At 42.8% G+C, this 14,912-nt stretch overlaps 1 pseudogene across 1 annotated transcript; it reads left to right on the forward strand.

Moving 5' to 3' along the window:
* The first annotated feature begins 1,956 nt into the window (after nucleotides 1-1,956).
* On the forward strand, nucleotides 1,957-13,861 carry LOC308610358 (ubiquitin-like modifier-activating enzyme 1; annotated as a pseudogene). The gene is made up of 18 exons: nucleotides 1,957-2,054; nucleotides 2,141-2,287; nucleotides 2,411-2,586; nucleotides 2,706-2,810; nucleotides 2,901-2,981; nucleotides 3,312-3,467; nucleotides 5,901-6,067; nucleotides 6,190-6,386; nucleotides 8,022-8,086; nucleotides 8,308-8,503; nucleotides 9,164-9,225; nucleotides 9,348-9,534; nucleotides 11,396-11,550; nucleotides 11,649-11,741; nucleotides 11,865-12,046; nucleotides 12,332-12,433; nucleotides 12,538-12,610; nucleotides 13,725-13,861. The product of its transcript is annotated as a ubiquitin-like modifier-activating enzyme 1 (transcript).
* The last annotated feature ends 1,051 nt before the right edge of the window (nucleotides 13,862-14,912 follow it).

Below are 14,912 nucleotides of genomic sequence, written 5' to 3' on the forward strand. Positions count from 1 at the left end.
AAAGTGGTACACTAGAAGATGTCCAATTAAAAAGCAGATTGTCAGTATGGATTTTTTAAAAACATGACCACCTATATGTTGTTAAAGAGACAAATCTTAGTGTGAAACAAATAGATTTTAAGTAAAATGTTGCAAAGATAAGTCTCATGCCAAGAAAACTCGAAAGAGAGTTATAGTGACTATACTAACAACAGACAAAACAGATTTTAAATAAAAAAATGAGACAAAGGACAGTATATATTACTGTATTATTATATTAGATTAACAATATATTATTGATAAAAGGGTAAATCTGTTGAAATACACAAGAATTATAAACAAATGCTCACCTAACAAAAAAGTTCCAGATACCTGAATCAAAAACTTACAAAATTTGAGAGAGAGATAAATAGGTTCAACAGCCTATCCAAATGAATTACAAAACATATGATCACCAAGGGAAGAGAAGACCTAAACAAAACTATGATATAAACCGAGTGCACTTAACAGACATGTACACAACATTCCTCCCAAGAACAGAAGAATACAATTTCCTTTCACTTGAACTAGGAATGTTCTCCAGGATAGACTTCACGTTAGGCCATAAAACAAGTGTCAATAATTTAAATCACACCAAATTGTTCTCTGACCACAAAGGAAAGAATAATGGGCATCAGTAATAGGAGGAACTTGTGAAAACTTGTAAATATGTGGAAATTAAACAATGCATTCCTAAGTAATAAAAGAGTCAAACAGTGTGCAAGAGATATTAGAATATACTCTGAAGTGAATGAAAATGTAAACACAACATACCAAAACATGGGATTCGGCAAAAACAGAGCACAGAGGAATATATATATATATATATATATATATATATATATATATATATATATATATATATATATATATATATATAATACATTATATACATTTGTATAGTTTTCTCCATGTCTCTTCTGCAGTTTATTAAATATTTATTAAATATGGGTTTATAGTTTTATGAAATTGGGAAAATTTCTGCCCACATGTTTTTTGAAAATATTACTTTCGGAGCTCACTGCCATATCATTATCTCTTTCCAGAACTCCATTTACATGAGTATTAAGGCACTTGACTTGTTTGACTTTCCCCCCCCACACACACCTTTTGTATTTTGCATAGTTTCTTCTACTTTGTTAAACTTCCTAATTTTTTCTTGTGTGTTAATTTGTTAATCACATCTGTTATGTAAAATCACAGGTCAAGAACATTAAAACATCTATTATAACTATATTTCACATGTCAAAGAAATTCCCAAGAAAGGGGTGGGCCAAAAGAGTTTTTGAAGAAATAATGGACCAAAAAATTACAAATTTAATGAAAACTAAAGCCACAGATGTTGCTGGTAAGTTTCTGGTAAGTGTTGATGGATGGAAGGTAATTGTGAATGTTAGCGTTTTGGAGTTGTGTTTTGTGTTCCTTTAATATTTTTGAGTCTGTTCTAGAGAAATTATGTAGTTGCCATCTGATCCTTTCAGGCCTTACTTCTTTTTCTCTAGAGTGGCATTTAGGCATAGAATACCTGTGTTGTCTGAAGAAATCAGCATTGTGTTTTCGTTTTTGATTTTGTTTTATGATGTACGATACATTATTTTTATTTCTTAATTGAAGTATAGTTGATTTAAAAATTAGTTACTTTTTGCTTTACAGCAAAGTAACTCAGTTATCTATATATACATTCTTTTTCATATTCTATTCCATGATGGTTTATCTCAGGATACTGAATAGATTTCTGTGTGCTCTACAGTAGTACCCTGTTGTTTACCCATTTTATATATAATAGCTTATATCTGTTAACTCCAAACTCCCACTGTATGGGGGAAGGTGTTAGGTGAGGAATAAGGTGGGAGGTTTTCATATTCCTGTTTTGATAGTGCTGTTGATCTTGGGAGGGAATGAATTGACAGATAACCCTTCATTCTTTTCATCCCCCAGGTCCCTACACCTTTAGTATCTGTGATACCTCCAATTTCTCTGACTACATCTGTGGAGGCATTGTCAGTCAAGTCAAAGTAACTAAGAGGATAAGCTTTGTGACTATGAGCAGGAGGGTGTGTTGTAGGGTTCCAGGCATCTCCACGATTTTACTTTTTTGGTTCTGATATCTTGTTCTTCACAGAAAACCTTGCCTACTTCACAGGCAGAGCCGGACTTTGTGATAACAAATTTTGTCAAGTATTCTCGCCCTCCTCAGCTACAAATTGGCTTCCAGGTCCTGCACCAGTTCCGTGCCCAGCATGGTCAGCCCTCTCGGCCCCACAATGAGGTAGATGGGTGGGCAAGCCAACCAGGTCCTTGAACCAAAGCTGCTCTATGCCTTTTCATCTACTTAGTTTTTCTACCTCTCCCTCTCCCCACAGTGGTGTGATTGTTCTTTTACTCCTTCCAGGGGGATGCAACAGAACTGGTGACCCTAGCACAGGCTTGAATTCTCAAGCTCTGCCACCAGTGCAGCAAAAGAGTCTGGATGAAGACCTCATCCAGAAGCCGGCTTATATGGCCCCTGGGGATCTGGCACCCATCAACTCCTTCACTGGTTGTGTGGCTGCCCAGGAGTTTATGAAGGTCAGCGTGAGTGGAGACGGACAGTGCTGGGCCTGGGCCAGGTTCCTTTCCAGCCCTGCTGCTTGCTTTCCAGCTCTGATTAACCAGCGATCACATTCTCTTTCTAACCGACTCCTCAGGGCTGCTCTGGAAAGTTTATGCCTGTTATACAGTAGCTGTACTTTGATGCCATTGAGTGTCTCCCTGTGGAAAAAGAGGCCTTTACAGAGGACACCTGCCTTCCAGTATGTGATTTGGGCCCATGGAGAAGACATTATTGTGGATCTTTTTAACGTGGCTTTTCCCTAACCCTCTCTTCCCTTCACATGACTCAGTGCCAGAACCATTATGATGGGCAGGTGGCTGTATTTGGCTCTGACCTGCAAGAGAAGCTGGGTAAGCAGTGATACTTCTTGGTGAGAGAACCTTGTGGTCAAAAGCTACCTTTAGGTCCCCTAGGCTCTGGCCACCTCTTCTGGAGTCTCCTCGTGGTGTACAAGGGATGGTGTTGGCTTGTACCCTCATCTCATCCCTCTTCCATTTTCTTCGCACCAGGTCCTTTATATCCTGGTCTTGTGCCTCTTTCTTTAGAGGACCATGGATTTTTATGGCACTGTGACTTAAATATGCAGTCATAGATCCTCTTACACTCTCTTGCCATCTGCAGGGGTAGTGAGGACTGAGGAGTGGTTTTGTTACCCAGTGACCCTAACCATCTTGTGTCTCTCTTCTTGGCCACCTCCCAGGTGGGTGCAGGGGCCGTTGGCTGTGAGCTACTCAAGACCTTTGCCATGACTGGGCTAGGCTGTGGGGAGGGTGTGGCAATCACCATTACAGACATGGACACCATAGTAAAATCCAATCTGAATCGACAGTTTCTGTTCCAACCTTGGGATATCAAGGTGAGTGGAATGGATATGGTATGTGGTTCAGCTTTGTTTTTCACTTTTCTCCTGTCTTTTTCTGGTTATCTGTCTTATTGCCTTTGGACTTTTTTTTTTTTTTTGGTATGCGGGCCTCACACTGTTGTGGCCTCTGCCATTGTGGAGCGCAGGCTCTGGACCTTCAGGACCAGCGGCCATGGATCATGGGCACAGACGCTCCACGGAATGTGGGATCTTCCTGGATGAGGGAACGAACCCATGTCCCCGAAACGGCAGGTGGACTCTCAAGCACTGTGTCACCTGGGAAGACCACCTTAGGACTTTTTTGTTTGTCTCTTTCCTTCAGTTCTTACCTTATTTCTTTTCTCTACCACTCACTCTTTCTTCCAGGAGATATTTATTGAAAACTTATTACATCTTTCATTTGTGAGTTTAAACCTGTCCCCAGCCATCTTTTTTTTTCTTTGGTTTTTGGTTACGGCTAATGTGGAACTCTGGAAGCTAGATTATAGAGGGATCTATCTGGGGCGTCTCTGTAAAGTTCAGTGTTATTTTGCCTGCCCAGTGTTTATCTTTCCTTTCATTTTATCATGCAAATACTAGGTACTACTTAAGTAGTTAGAATATATAAGATAGCAAATGAAAGGTTTCTGCTTTTGTCTAGTGAGAAGACATAGTAAATGAGAGATTCTCTAATGCAGTGGAGGTTGGCAGCACTCTTTCCTCAAGTCCAAAAGATCACAACTCTTTTAAGAATACTAAGACATTATGTCCTTTTTATCCTCATTTTATCAGGTGAAAGGGTAATTTTCCACTCTGTTCTAGGAGGCTGTCCATAACCCAAAAACACAGTATTTTCCAAATGACCAGACCAATTCATGATGATACAGAACTGTGCATTAACTAAAGAGCCATTCAAAATACAAAGAAAGACAGAGGGTATTGTTGTGGATCAGTATTTTACCTTTCAACTAAACTTTAAAGAAATATCGCTTGTCAAGTTTTGATATATATATAATTTTAAATATCAACAGTCATCTGAAAATGTTATTGATTTTTTTTTTCTGTGAGGCTGGATATCCCTGACATCTTTCAAGCAAAACATGTAATACATTAAAGTCAGTAAATAACGAAAATTCAGCTATCTTCTAAGACATTATATAAGTAAAATTTGTAAAACTGTAAATACAGATTGACTCCTGTCATTAACGCTTTGTATTGGAGTTTCTTTCATAGTGTTTGTAGTATATAATGGAATTATTCCATATTAATTAATTAATTTATTTATTTATTTTTGGCTGTGTAGGGGCTTCCTTTCTATGTGAGGTCTTTCTCTAGTTGTGGTAAGCGGGGACCATGCTTCATCGCAGTGCGTGGGCCTCTCACTAGTGCAGCCTGTCTTTTTGTGGAGCACAGGTTCCAGACGCGCTGGCTCAGTAGTTGTGGCTCTGGCCTAGTTGCTCCGTTGCATGTGGGATCTTCCAAGACCAGGGCTCAAAAACATTTCCTCTGCATTAGCAGGGAGATTCTAAACCACTGTGCCACCAGGGAAGCCCCTCCAATTTTAAATGGAGTAATAATATTTTAAAATGTTCTCAGATTAAATATCAAACGTAGGAAATCCTGATAGCTGTGCATCAGATAAAAAAGAAACCACAAACTTTGTTTTAACTTCATTTTGGACAACTGCTAGAGCAAATAATAAATACAATAGCACTGTATGTGGTTAGAACATAACAAGGTGAAACATACTGTGTAGGGGCAAGAATGAAAATCAAGATATAGAACTGGAAGTGCCATGAGAGGGTGGTTTGCAGTGTGGTAAAGGAAATCCACATTGGAAAGGTGGTATAACCGCAGAGAATTAAAGATGGTATACGAGAACAGGAAGAAATCTCAGGGAAGAGTATGCCAGGTGAAGTTAACAGTGTGAGCAAAACCCTGAGTTTGGAATATGACTGCTATGTTTAAGGAGTAGAGACAGAGATAGATCATGGTAAGAGAGAAGGTTGTCAAAGGAATAGGGACCAGCTCATTTCACCCTTAGTGAAAGTGGGAATCAATAGAGGGTTTTGCGGAGAGGAATGTGATCTGACTTGGATTTTCAGAGGATCCTTTTTGTTTTTGTAAGTTCAGAGGACCTTGGTTTTCTTTGCGTGAATGCACTCCAACTCGGGGTGCTAGTAACGAAAAACAGTGGATGTTCGGTAGACAAAAGAACAGATACTCAACCCATTGTCTCCTATTGTATCACTGTTTTCCTTTTTTATTCACGCCATTCCTCATTTGTCCCAGCCCAAGCTGTGTGGCATTTGTCATAGACCACAGAGCCTCCTGACCTCAGAGCCTAGGTCTTGTGCATCATTACTTAAATCAGTTTTCAGAACAGCTCTGTAAAGTTTTGTTGGGTGATTATGTGAATGACAGTTCTGTTTCTCCATCACTACCCAGAAATTGAAGTCTGATACAGATGCTGCAGCTGTGAACCAGATAAACGCACACATCCGTGTGATGAGCCATCAGAACTGTGTGGGCCCTCACACAGAGCATGTGTATGATTGATAAATTCCTCCAAAACCTGGATGGTGTGGACAATGCCTCGGACAATGTGGATGCCCGTGAGTTTTGGGGATGGGTGAGGACGAGGCGAGAGTAATGTGTGTGTTTTAGGGAGTGTGTGTCACCGTGTCCTATCCTGATGTTATTTTCCCCACCCTCACCTGCTGCAACTTTCTCACAGGCACGTATATGGACTGCTGCTGTGTGTTGTACCGAAAGCCTCTTCTGGAGTCAGGCACACTGGGTACCAAGGGTAATGTGTAAGGGTTTATCCCCTTCCTGACAGAGTCATACAGCTCCAGCCAGGACCCTCCTGACAAGTCCATCCCCAGGTGCACACTGAAGAACTTCCCGAATGTCATCGAGCACACTTTGCAGGTGATCAGCCTTGCAGGGAGAAAGAGGTGGAACAGATATGTACTGGGACAGTGTCTCAGTTGCCAAACTCTTGTTATTCCGATGATGAAGCCTCAGTGTATGTAATATCTGCCCTCTCTTTAACTCTCCTTCACTCACTTTAAACCTAGGAGCCTAACGCTTTTCATAATGATTTCTTTAACTTGAAATTTTTATTTTGCAAGCATACAGGGAAGTATTATTTATACCATGTGAAATACTTTATGTGAGAAGTGTATATCTAAACGGTGAGGATATGTTTCTTTGTGTACAGGATACTATTTTGTCGTTGAACAAAATTAACTTAATATCATCTCTGCTAGTTATTTAGATATCTCTAATATTAAGTCCATATTTAGGAATAATTCTCTAATTGTTTCCCAAAATATGTTTAATAGTTTGTCAGCATAGTTGTGTTTATATAGTACACATACATACAAAAGAGCATAACTCTCATGTACATTGACAAAGTAAAAGCACCCCATTAACTGGTCCTCAGAACTTGGCCCTAATTACAGTCCCCTTTCAAACCACAAATAACCATCCTTTTATCAAAATGATTCTTAACCCAGTCTTTGAGGCTATGTTTAGGAAGTATGGGAACAGGAAGAAAATGAGCAGTAACAGTTCAGTCTGTCACTTTTCCTTCCAGAAGGGAAGAGTTTATACTTGTGGAGTCAGTTCAGTATGTGTCTTTCTCCCTTTCCATGCATCCCATGTTGGTGTGTGTGTGTGTGTGTGTGTGTGTGTGTGTAGATACAGAGAGACGGAGAAAGAGATGTGTTTTTGTGTGTGTGTTCATTTCTATACATATAAATCCTCTACTAGGTTATGGTTCTATTATTGTGTTTCTCTCTACCCAGTATGCAGAAAGGCCAATAAAAAGGATTTTAAAACTAATATACTATGTGCCCTTGGACTTAACCACTTCATGCTTCAGATTCCTTATCTGTAAAATTGGAATGACAGTAGTAACTCTCACAGGAATTCTGAAAAACATGTATACTTAATATGCCCTTGTGACTTTCAAACTAAGCTTTAAATGTGTACATGTTTGCTTATTTCTTATTAACTCCCTGAGGTGTAGTTTTACTGTTACAGTGTTTGTCTTTAAAATGAGGAAACACAAGTAAAGATATACCTGATTGTCACAAGACTGTGGCACAGCTGGCCTTTGAACCTGGATTTCGAGCATCAAGGTGCTCCAGATCACTTCACCAGTGACTATTTATCGACCTCCGAATTCACAGGGGTCAAACCTCTATCTTACTTTCTTCCCAGTCCCCAGAACCTGCATAGAGATCGTTCATGTTTTATTCTTGGTGTTAACTTTTTCTTGAATTGATGCATGACATACCTAGGGTAATGTGTACATCTTAATAAATTCTGCATGAATGTACACTTGTGTGTAAACCTCTTCCCAGATTAAGATCATAGGTTTTTACATTGAAGTGGTGAGGGCTTGACAAGTTTGACCAGACAGATTGGGAGGGTTTTCTTCCTCTGTTCTCCCATAACAGCCATGCTCTTACTATTTGCTGTATTTCCTGATGGTGGTCCTAAGGCCTACAGAAACTTATTTGTTTCCCATAACCCACGTAGTGTTGATTTGCTCTGTCTGCCGTGGATGAGTTTGAAGGTCTCTTCAAGCAGCCAGCAGAAAACGTCAACCAGTACCTAATGTGAGTAATTCTGTCCAAATCCTCGCTCACCGTGTCTGCTGCCTGTCAGTCAAAGCATTCTGTAACCAGTGTAACACTTAGGACCTGGTCTACTTTTCAAATAATCTAATGATTCCTTGGGCCTTATACATTTGGGAGTCAGCACTGACTTTTCATGCTGTTAAGCTCCCTCTGGGATCACTGTGTAACTCTGAGTTTGTGTCCTCTCTAATTCTTGATAGGGATTCAAAGTTTGTGGAGCAAACACTGCACCTGGCAGGCATCCAAACCCTAGAGGTGCTGCAGGCTGTGCAGCTCAGCCTGGTGCTTCAGCGGCCACATACATGGGCTGACTGTGTGACGTGGTCTTACTAGCACTGGCACAACCAGTGCTCCAACAACATCAAACAGCTGCTGCACAGCTTTCCTCCGAACCAGGTATTACACTCTTCTGGGCTCCATTTGTCAGAATAGGCTTACTGGAAGCAGTTTGTTAAACGCTTTTGACATGGTTCATTGCAGTTCATCCATTTGTGGCAAGACCACCAAGTCCCAGAGATCTCATTAAATGGTTAAGTGAGTGATTTTTGAAGTCAAAGACCTGTTCCTCCCAACCTCTCTCCTCTACCTGCCCAGCCCTGTTCTCTCAAGCAACATACTTGGTACCTATTCCCTTAGATATGACATGAGTCATTCCAGATTCCCTGTCAGGGCTATAGAGATTGTAGAAGAGAAATTTTGGTGTTAAGAGCACAGGACCTAGGTGGCTTCAAGTCTCAACTGCATTTGATATTGGGACTAATCATGTATTTTCTCTCTGTGCCTTAGTAGCCTCATGTAGGAAGTTGGAATAATGGTGACCTAATTTCATGAGAGTTCTATGAGGGTTGATTTATATTTACTAAGTTAATAAATTAAATATGTTACTACACGACTGGCAATCCATAAAAGTTTCATAAATAGCTCTGTGTCTGGCACAAAGGGAGTGCCCAGCGATATACTAATTTGGGACTTCCGGGCTTGAAAATGAGGAGTCACAATTATGAGAAAGACCTCTCCTCTCAGGTCCCACTCTCCCACATCTTTCTGTTTTCCTAGCTTACAAGCTCAGGAGCCCCTTTCTGGTCTGTGCACAGCCGCTCATCTTTGATGTCAGCAATGAAGTCTCCTCCCTCAGGTCTCCTACAGTCGGGTCAAATGTGGGTACGTGGATGGGAAGGAGGCTGCAGCTCCTAAGGTGAGTACTGATATGCTTACCCCTCCATACCTTGCCTTCTCTTAGCCCCTGCATCTGGACTAGGTGATAGCTGCTGCCAACCTGTTTGCCCAGGCCTATGGGCTGAGGGGCTCTCAGGACCGAGCTTCTGTGATCATACTCATTCAGTCTGTGCAGGTCCTTGAGTTCACCCCAAAGTCTGGTGTCAAGATCCATGTTTCTGACCAGGAGCTGCAGACCACTTCGTGTGTTGGTGAGGATGTTTATCTAGTTGGCCTAGAGCTAGCATCCTACTTATCACCTACCTATGCAAGCCTCACCTGTACTTGTGTTTTGCCACTGGCTCTGCTCTGAGATCTCAGGCCTGAGATTAATCCACACTGTCCTTTGGTCCTTGCTTCTTCCAATTTAAAATAAGGTTGGTTGGTTGAGGCAAGTTCTCTGATGCCCTACTACTTTGTTCTTCCCACTGTTTCTCCCTCAGGTGCACCAGTTGTCCAGCTCTTTTCTGTGTGTATGTTTGCTTTGTTTTGTTCTTTCTCTGTTTCTTTTTGTGTCCATATGCAGGGACAAATGGATATGATCTTTACCAGTAGGCTCTCTGCCTTGATTTCTTCCTTGATTCATTTCATTATAGATCTCCTCATCCACCTCCCCCCTTCTTTGGTATGCCTGTTTACCCTATTGTTATTTATTTATTTACTGATTTATTTATTTATTTAGGCTGTGTTGGGTCTTCGTTTCTGTGTGAGGGCTTTCACTTCTTGTGGCTCACGGGCCTACTTGCTCTGTGGCATGTGGGATCTTCCCAGACCAGGGCTCGAACCCGTGTCCCCTGCCCTGGCAGGCATATTTTCAACCACTGGGCCACCAGGGAAGGCCTAACCTATTTTTAACCTCCATATATCTTTCCTCATCTCCCTCTCTAGATAGCCCTCCTCATCTCTCCATCTCTAACTACCCCCCAACTCAAATTTCCCCCCCTCTACCCTATTCTGTCTCATGCTCTGTAAGTCTTCCTCTACATTTCATCTTCTTTGTATATATCCTTCAATTTCTTCGTCTGTATATCTCTCCCCTCCTGATGTATCCCCCGCATTTCCCTTCCGAAATAACTACTCTCTCATGCTCCTCTTTGTATATTTTCTTTATTTATCACCCTACGTGTCTCCCTTTCAGGTGTTTTGAACTTTCCCATTCTCTGAACGTTCTCATAATCTTCACATTTATCCTCCTTGGTCTCCCTCTTCAGATTTTTTCACGTCTCTCCCATTTCATATTACTCCCTTCTTGGCTGTCTGTACACTTTCCCCCTATGTTCCTTTCTGTATCTCTTATCCCTCTGTCTCTTGTTTTCCCTCGTATCTTCCTTCATGTCTCCCCATCTCTCTCTATGTCTTTCTCTTGAAGTATGTTCTCATTGACTCCTTTTTTTTTTAATTGTGGTAAGAAACACAAAGGATTTACCATCTTTAAATATAGTAGACTTCCAGTTTGGAAGGCTTACTATTTAATGGAATGGATTTTAAGGCTTAATATTTCATTGGATGGATAGATCACATTTTTCTGTCCACTCATTCAGCAGTGAACAACTTCTGTGCTTTCACCTCTTATCTGTCATGATTAACGCTGCTGTCTATATCCTTTCTTAGTGGCTTTACCTGTTGCCCTCAGTGTCTCTACATATCTCCATGTCCCACACACATGTTTGACATGTTTTCTGCCCTATCTTTCCCCCTTCTTTTCTCTTTCCCATGATGTCTCTCCTTTTCAAATCCTTTATCTGCCTGAACATCTCTGCCCCACCCTGGATTCCTGCTGGCACCTCAGACCGTGAACAGGGATTTAACATGTATCTAAGGACTAACGTGTACTTCCTCCCTTTCCGCAGTGGATAATCACCTGCAGGAGCTCAAGCCATGCTGACCAACCAGAGAGCCTCCCTGGGTTCAAGATCTGCTGTGATGGGGACCTCAACCGTGTATGAGAAATGGCTGAGCCACCCTAAGTTTTTTGGGGATTACAGGCCTGACTGTAATTATGTTGTTGTTGTTGTTGTTGTTTTCGGTACGTGGCTTTCTCTCTCTTGTGGGCTCTCCCATTACTGAGCACAGGCGCCGGATGTGAAGGCTCAGCAAACATGGCTCCTGTGCCCAGCCGCTCCCTGGCATGTGGGATCTTCCCCGACTGGTGCACGGACCCGTTTCTCCTGCATCGGATGACCCAAGTATCTTTTGTGGTCTGGGCTAGTATTTGGCTGGTCTGGCAGGTAATTGAGGTGAATATACCTCAGTTCCCAGTATCCAGGAAAACTTTTTCTCCTTAACTCTGTCTCTCCTGTTCTTCCTCTGTCTCCACTCACAACAGGATGATGACAGCAACTTTCATATGCATTTCATTGTGGCTGTATCGAGTCTCCGGGCAGAGAGCTATAACATTCCCCCTGCTGACCGGCATAAGACTACAATAGTCTATACCTAACCTTGCATAATTTTCCAAGTTTAACTCTGCCACATTTGAAGTCTTCTGTAGACCTTGAACGTCTCTAACAACTACGTCTTCTCATCACCTTCTGTATTACAGATCAAGCTGATTGCAGGGAAGATCATTCCAGCCATAGCAGCTATAGTTGGCCTTGCAGGTCTGGAGCTGTACAAGGTAGTTCAGGGACACCAACAGCTTGAGTCCTATAAGAACAGCTTCATCAACTTGGCCCTTCCTTTTTTTTCCGTTTCTCTGAGCCCCTTGCCCCACACCATCACCAGGTAAGGGCTTGCTTTTATAGAATCCTTTGGTGTTGCCCATCAGTGATTGATGCTATGTGTGTGTGTGCATGCGTAGAAGTTGTGTGTATCTTATTTCGGTAGAACTGGCTCTAGTTTTCATCATACCTGGTGAGAGGCTTTTTTAATTTTGTGTATCTTTGTTCATTGTTTGAACCTGTGCAAAGTAGGAATGGAACTGGCATGTTTGTGAAATGAAGAGGAGCGTATGATTAGGGCTTGCTCCCATTTTACTCTTTGTGCTTTACTCTGTGCTTTGTCCCATAATACTACAACCAGCAGTGGTCACTGTGGGATTGCTTTGAGGTACAGTGGCTGCAGCCTAATGGTGAAGAGATGCCCCTCAAGCAGTTCCTTGACTATTTTAAGGTAAGACCCTTTCACTCACTGCACCTGTGGTGGTGGTTGCCCAGGTTACTGGTACTGTCCATCCCAGTGACCCTGTTGCCCCTCCTCGTTTCCACCCTCTTCAGACAGAGTACAAGTTAGAGATCATCATGCTGTTCCAGGGTGTATCTATGTTCTACTCCTTTATCAAGACAGCAAGTAAGATCAAAGATCAACTCAGGCTTGAGTTGGGTCAGTGTGCAAACAGAAACAGGTCCTGCCTGGGGTGGGAAACATCAGCTAGCTATGCAACTCATCTTCACTGTTCTCTTAACTTTGTCTCTGTAAGTCTTTCCTCTCTGTTTACTTCACAGACTCTCTTTCTCCTCACCCCAGGATGTCAGCAATAGTGAAACGAGTATCAAAGCAAAAGCTGGGACACCACATTCAAGCACTGTTTCTTGAGCTGTGCTGCAACTAGAGCGGCAATGATTTGGATGTCCCCTATGTACGATACACCATTCGCTATTCCCTCTACACCCATCTACCTCATTCTCAGTCAAATCAATCTATTTCCATTTCTCTTATAGTTGTCGCAAATGCTGAGCCTTATGTTCTTCTGAGGACTTTTTGTTGTTGCTGCTGCTTTCTACTGTTTGGAGTTGGAATTCTTAATAAAGAGTTATTAATCCAATTGTGTCATATCCTTCTTTTGTCAAAGGCCCGTACCCTGTTGTCTGTGGGAAAGACCAGCCTTTCTTTAGCTCTGCAGGTTCAGGTGATAGTATGAAAGGCTCAGCCCCTCCCACCAGCATGGAATTTGCCTCACATCCAAGCTTATGAGAAAAGATTAAATCCACCTGTTCTGGTAAACCATTGGTTTGCTATTTTTTCCTTTGTCCTCTCTGTTTAAAAAGAAATAGAGGGGGAGTTCAGGAAGATGGCAGAAGAGTAAGTCACGGAGATCACCTTCCTCCCCACAGATACATCAGAAATACATCTACACGTGGAGCAACTCCTACAGAATACCTACTGAACGCTGGCAGAAGGCCTCAGGCCTCTCAAGAGGCCAGAAACTCCCCACATACCTGTGTAGGGCAAAAGAAATAAAAGGAAAAACAGAGACAAAAGAATAGGGATGGGACCTGCACCAGTGGGAGGGAGCTGTGAAGGAGGAAAGGCTTCCATACACTAGGAGCCCCTTTGTGGGCGGAGACTGCTGGTGGTTGAGGGGTGTAGCTTTGCAACCACATAGGAGAGCACAGCAACGGGTGCGGAGGGCAAAGCAGAGAGGTTCCCACACAGAGTATCGGTGATGACTGGCACTCACCAGCCCAAGAGGCTGGTCTGCTCAATGGCCGGGGCATGCAGGAGCTGGGAGCTGAGACTCGGGCTTGGGTCAGAGCGCAAGGAGAGGACTGGAGTTGGCGGTGTGAACACAGCTTGAATGGGTTAGTGCAGCACGGCTAGCCGGGAGGGAGTCCGGGAAGAAGTCTGGAGCTTCCAGAGAGGCAAGAGACATTTTCTTCCCTCTTTGATTCCTGGTGCGTGAGGAGAGCGCTACTTAAAGGAGCTCCAGAGAAGGGTGCGAGTTGTGGCTATCAGCGTGACCCCAGAGATGGGCATGAGATGCTAAGGCTGCTGCTGCCACCACCTAGAATCCTGTGTAGAAGCACAGGTCCCTCCTCATGCCTCCGTGAACAGGAAGCAGAGCAGCCCGCCAGTGTCAGGGTCCCGAGATCCAGGGACAACTTCCCCAGGAGAATTAATTGTGCACCTCAGGCTGCTGCAAAGTCACGCCAGATTTGGACACCACAGGCCAGACCTGCATCCATATGCCTCCATCCCCACGGCCTGAGAGAGGCAGAGCCACTGAATCAGTGGCTCCTTTAACCCTGTCCTGTCTGAGCGAAGAACAGACACCCTCAGGCAAGCTACATGCAGAGGCAGGGCCAAATTCATAGCGGAAACACAGGAGCTGTGCGAGCAAAGAAGAGAAAGGGGGGCTTCTCTGGTGGCACAATCATTGAGAATCCGCCTGCTAATGCAGGTAACACGGGTTCGAGCCCTGGTCTGGGAAGATCCCACATGCCACGTGGAGCAACTAGGCCCGTGAGCCACAACTACTGACCCTGCACGTCTGGAGCCTATGCTCCACAACAAGAGAGGCCACGACAGTGAGAGGCCTGCACACTGTAATGAAGAGTGGCCACTGCTTGCCAAAACTAGATAAAGCCCTCACACAGAAATGAAAACCCAGTACAGTTAAAAATAAATAAATAAATGAAAGTACACTTAATTCAAAAATATATTTTTAAAAGATATTTCACACCAGGGTCAAAAACAAAAACAAACAACAAAACACAGACAACAAAAACAAAAAAAGATAAAGGGAGATCTCTCCCAGCAGCCTCAGGAGCAGCGGACTAATTCTCCACAATCAACTTCATGTACCCTGCATCAGTGGAATACCTGAATAGACAATGGTTCATCCCATATTGACGGGTGGACTTTGTGAGCA

Source organism: Mesoplodon bidens (genome assembly GCF_964165515.1).
Source record: "Mesoplodon bidens genome assembly, contig: HAP1_SCAFFOLD_528, whole genome shotgun sequence".
Taxonomy (NCBI): domain Eukaryota; kingdom Metazoa; phylum Chordata; class Mammalia; order Artiodactyla; family Ziphiidae; genus Mesoplodon; species Mesoplodon bidens.